Source organism: Miniopterus natalensis, chromosome 1 (assembly GCF_054644295.1).
Source record: "Miniopterus natalensis isolate mMinNat1 chromosome 1, mMinNat1.hap1, whole genome shotgun sequence".
NCBI classification, from domain to species: Eukaryota; Metazoa; Chordata; class Mammalia; order Chiroptera; family Miniopteridae; genus Miniopterus; species Miniopterus natalensis.
In genome coordinates, this window is record NC_142081.1 from 171,763,483 (window position 1) to 171,769,580 (window position 6,098).

Below are 6,098 nucleotides of genomic sequence, written 5' to 3' on the forward strand. Positions count from 1 at the left end.
CAGAGAGACTGTTTATAATTTCAGGAGAAAATCGTAAATACCTTTGAAATGAGCAAATAATATTACTGGTGTTCTGTCTAGCACATTCTTCGGGTTATCTGCATCTTGCCTTTGAACTATCACACAACTCTGTAAGTTGTAGATAATTGATAGGAATGCAAACAGTGCTTTCCCATAAGTATGCAAATACATTTTTTCTAATGGAGGGACAACTGATTTCCTTCCCCTGCTATAGAAACCAGTTTTGTATCTATTGAGCAAATTCATTTGGCATGCCTCATTGCCCATATATGTGTCTGCTGTTAGGATTCTTCTTTGAATTGGTTCTGACATCTGACTGGTTCCTGCATTTATTAGTAAGCTAAATAAAATCTTTGTCACCTGTTCATTTATATTTGTATGAGAATCATGATTTTACATTCTTTTTTAAAAAAGTAGGAGTGAGGTCAGCATCATGGCGGAGTGAGAAGACTCCTTTCTTTCCCCCCTTAAATTTATAACAAGTCAAACAACTATAACTCAGCAAAGGATCCCCTGCTAATACACAAACTCACCTGAGAGGTCCACAGATCAGGGCATTTGAAGGTGGGCACAGGGCACACTGGAAGGAGTGGGGGAGGCAAGATGGAGGAGAAGGACAGGGACAGTGGCTGCAGATGCAGTTCAGCCTACTGTGGCTCCAACAAGCGCAGTAATGGTGAGAAGTTGGCTGCAGCCCTCACACTGCAACCTGGAGTGTAAGTGGGGCAGAATCAGTGCTACTCTTGGAAAATACATCTCCTACCCTTCACTCCATTGCAACAGACCCAGTAGAGGTAGCTGGGAAGCCTTACACAGAACAGAGGTGCCAACAGCTATTGCTGGCTTAGAGGAGGAGCTGAGAAATCATGAAGTTGCCTCCCCTGCCCCATCCATCCCAGCAGAAGGGCAGTGGAGAAGCCTCCAAAAACAGTGGGACCAGCAGCCACTAGAACAAAGGAGGTAATGCTAGGAGCTTGCAAAACCAGTCCACCACCTGCCACAGTGGTGCCCTGTAACAGAGGTGAGCTGGTCACAGAGGGGACACCCACCATCCCAGTGGGTACGTGGCATTTTCCTTAATAAAAGCCATACCACACTATCGATTCCAAAGGCACAAATAGTGTAGGCAAGAAAAAATAAAAACTTGTGCTATATTACCATTTACTGGAAAACAAAAGAATGTACCCTACCTATCAACTTACTGCATTGTTGAGAGGAAAACAGTATCTAAGCAAGAAAAGAATTCACTACCTCAAATGTGCAGGCAGAGAAACAATCCAAATACCATGAGCCACCAAGGTAATTTGGGAGCACAGGAAGGAAGTGAAAAGTCTCCAGAAACCAAACTCAAAGTCTTGGACAACTGCAATTTAAAAGACAGAGAATTCAAAATTGCAGTTATGAAGAAACTCAATGAGATATGAGAGAACTTAGGCAGCTCAGGTAGCTCAGGAATTAATGAACAAAAGGAGTACTTTACCAAGAGATGGAAAGTATAAAAAAGAAACAAATTCTGGAGCTAAAGAACTCATTAAATGAAATGAGAAAGGCATTACAGAATACTGGAAATAGAGCAGACCAAATGGAAGAAAGAACTAGTGAGCTCTAAGAAAGAAACCTAGAAATTACCCAGGAGGAAGAAGAGAGTTAAGAAAAAAAAAAAGGAAAGAACTCTACCAAGAGCTATCTGAATCTATTAGAAGCAGCAACATAAGGATGAGGGGTATACCAAAAGGAGAAGAGAGCCCAGGCCAGTGTGGCTCAGTTGGTTGAGTACTGTCTTGTGCACCAAATGTTTGCCAGTTTGATTCCCAAATGACAGAATACACATTCTTCTCAAGTGCACATGGAGCATTTTCAAGGACAGACCATATGTTGGGGCATAAAACTATTCTCAATAAATTTAAGAATAAAATCATACCAAGCATTATTATTATTTTTTTACCACAATGGTATGAAACTAGAAATTAACTGCAAGAAGAAAGCTGGAAAACCCACAAATATGTGGATATTAAGCAACAGACTACTGAACAAGTATTGGGTCAAAGAAGAAATAAAAGAGGTAAGAGTATATTTAAAGACAAATGAAAATGAGAACACAATATACCAAAATTTTTGGATGCAGCAAAAGTGGTACTAAGGGGGACATTTATAGCCTTAAAAGCCTACCTCAAGAAACAAGAAGAATGTCAAGTAAACAATATAACATTACACATTAAAGAACAAAGCCCAAAGCCAGTGGAAGGAAATAATAAAACTCAGAGTGGAAGTAAGTGAAATAGAAAACAAAAAGATAATAGAAAAATTAATGAAACAAAGAGCTGGTTCTTTGAAAAGATAAACAAAATTGACAGACCCCTGGCTAGACTCACTAAGGAAAAAAGAGAAAACTCAAATAAAATCAGGAATGAAGGAGGAGTTATAATGGACACCACAGAAATACAAAGGATTGTATATGAATTCTATGAAAGGCTAATACACCACCAAACTTGACAACTTAGGAGAACTGGACAAATTCTTAGAAGTATGTGAGTTTCCTAGTCTGAACCATGAAGAAGTAGAAAACCTAGTTAGACTGATCACTAGTAAGGAAACTGAAACACTAATCAAAACCTCCCAATACACCAAAGTCCAAGAACAAATGGTTCCAGTGACAGATTCCACCAAACATTCAAAGATGACTTAATTCCAGTCCTTCTCAACCTCTTCCAAAAAACTGAAGAAGACAGAATACTTCCTAACTCATTTTATGAGGCCAACATTACCCTGATACCAAAACCAGGCAAGGACAACGCACAAAGAGAATTACAGGCCAATATCTCTTATGAACTTAGATGCTACCATATGACCCAGCAATTCCTCTTCTGGGTCTTACCCCAAAATTTATGAAAACACTTATTTGTAAAGATATGTGTACCCCTATACTCACTGCAGTATTATTTATAGTAGTCAAGACACGACAATAACTTGAGTGTCCTTCAACAGATGATTAAGGAAGACGGGGTACATACATACTATGGAGTACTACTCAGCCATAAAAAGATGAACTATTGCCAATTGTGACAACGTGGATGGATCTTGAGAGTACTATATTAAGTGAAATAACTCAGAAAAGGACAAGAAATGTAATATCTCACTTGTGAGATACAAAACAGAAAGCAACAAACAAATAAAAAACCAAACTCACAGATATAGACAACAGAATGTGGATAACAGAGGGGCAAGAGGGCGAGGGAAGGGTGAAGAGGGCAAAGGGGTCAAGTACATGGGAATGGGAGACTAGACTCAGGTGGCGAGCACACGACAGTGTACAGATGTCACGTGACGAACTGTACTCCTGAAACTTGTATGATGTTATTAACCAGTGTTACTCCAATACATTTTAAAAAAGTATCCTTCACCAATAATAGGAGGGAAGGTAGTGTTTATGGCACAGGTGCTTAGGCGGGTGGAGGTGGTGGTGGTAACCAAGAGCTTCATTTGCTTGAGGACAGGACATCGTGTAATATAGCAGAGTGGGAGAGTGAATGGACCAGGGGATTTTAGTATTTAAGACCACTTGTGGTCAGTGATCATGAATTTGAAGTGGGCTGTCAGCGGGCTGTATTTCTCCGGCCACAGTTCAGTTGCATAAGTGCACACACAAAGGAGGGAGAGTTGAATTCACCAGGGTTGTGGCTTTGCTGAATCAGGACAAAAGCAATGAAGGGAGGCGATAGAGTTGAGAGTATACGCAAAGGAATGATTATAGTGATTTACCTGGAATTTAAGCAGGGTAAGGAGATAAGACTTAGGACACTAGGGCAATAAAAATACCATGCGGCCCTGGCGGTATGCTAATTGGTTAGAGCGTCAGCCTGCTCACTGCAGGGTCTCAGGTTCAATCCCTGGTCAAGGGCACGTACCTGTGTTGCACGGTCCATTCCTGGCCCCAGTGGGGGCTTGTTCAGGGGGCAACCAATGGATGTCTCTCTCACATCGATGTTTCTTTCTGTCTCTCTCCCCCTCTCCCCCTCCCTTCCACTCTATCTAAAATCAATGGAAAAATATCCTCGAGTGAAGATTAAAAAAAAATGCCATGAGATCAATAGGTTGGAAGTCCCAGAGGGATGGAAAGATTGTCAGGGTTGCAGTACCAGACTGATAAGCTGGAAACAGGAGCTGGTAGACAGAAAGGAAGCAAAATACTGTCTCTATTTGGGGCCAGCATTCTAGCATCGTAACAGACATTCTATTGTTTGAGAGTCACTTGCCTGCTAACCACCAAACTCCTCTTTCTGTGTGTAGAAGCACAGAGGTTTTGCACGGAGTGCTTAATACCTCCTTCTCCTAGTTTCATTCTTATGGTCCTTCTCAATGAGATGGCTCCATAAAATCAAGTCTTGTTCTCTTCAAGAGTGAACAGATTCTTCAGACAGACAGCATGCTAAGAGGGTCTCGATGGAAGGTTGTGCAGTCTGTACACTTCAGAAGACACCAGACTGAAGGGGTGAGTGGGGTTCAGATGCAGCCTGAGCTCTGCTCATTGAGCTGCAGCCCCGTCACCAGCTGCCATTTGTGCCCACAGTGGTTCCTGCCCTGCTATTGGGAGGATGTTCCTAGAGTGACATCTTTTCTAATTCACAGAAAGGTGCTATGGAGGCCAGGGAGCCCTGATAAAAACTGCATGTGCTGTAAGAGGGCTGGACTCAGCAGGTATATTTGTCTTTCCACTGAGAAATCCCTTGTGTCCTTTTGTGCTTTAAGTTTTCAGTCTTTTTGAAGGAAGAGACCCAATATTATACTTTATCAATTAAGTGCATAGAGTAGCTCCTTATAGCAGTTTTTATTTGGATAATTAAATTTTGATTTCCCCTAAACCAATACATGTCTTTCTAGGAGATCATTGGTATTTGACAAAAATGATGAAGTATGCATCACATGATTTATGGATCACTGCCATCTCCAGTTTAATGGTTTTTTTGATAAGCAATGTGAAAGAGTGGACAGAAATTGCTTGCAGTGCTGACTGTGTTAAAAAATTTCTACTTGCTCATTTACTATGAGAAGTTCTCTAATATATCAGTCCATTTAGAGCTACATTACTTATCAATGGTCCTTGAGTTTTCAGGTACTTTAGTTATGCAAATGTTTATAGTGTCCTTCAACTATCTATTAAGCCTCATATAAAATATCTGCAAAGGCTGTTTTATCTTTGTGTGAATTCTAGCAATAACCACCCATTGAATTAAAAACGAAATACAGAACAGTCTTGTGGAGACAACCACCCATGCCTGCTGAAAGAAAGTGTTAACAAAGGGATGAGCTACCACTTGGAGCCCTATCAAGGGCTATTTTCTGCAGCTTTTTATAGTTAACCCAGGGAATGCTGTTATGAGGTAGTTCAGTATCATTTTCCCCTAATTTAATAGTAACGGAGAATGAAATGAGGTTATTTAACTAAGCTCTTGGGAAAATCAAGAGTCTCCATCCCTAAGTGATTTCTGGATTAGTTGTGTGATGAATTTGCCGACTCTCTATGGTACTTTCTCCCTTTAGGCACAGGGGAAATTTTCATGGACACAAAGAGCAGTGCTGACTGTGATCCTGCAAGCGCAGCACCATTCTCAATTATTCTCAGGGCTAAGCTTCATCAAAGACCACGCTACTTTGTTCTGAACCCCTCCGAGGGCATCATAACTTCCTCTTTTATCTTCACATAGAAATGCCATGTTTGGGCAAGAAAGGGAAAAGCAAAGTAAGGGGCATGGAAGAGTGTCAGCAAGGACAGCAGGGACGGGGCACACTTTCTCAAGTCCCTGATAACGGTTTTTCACAGGGATGCTCATTACTTTAGCTAATGAAATTCCAGGATGTTGGCCAGATTCCTAGTCTGATCTAGTGTAAAATGGGTGCTACAGCAAAATACATTCCCCCCCCAAAACAATTTGCTATTAAAAACTATTCATGCCATTTGTGTGGAAATTAAGCCCAAACTATAATATGCTTTACATTTCCAATGTAGAAAGTTTGGTTCCTGAGTCCCGGTCTTGAAGATGGCAAATCTAAATGATAAATGAAATAAATACGTCATTTAT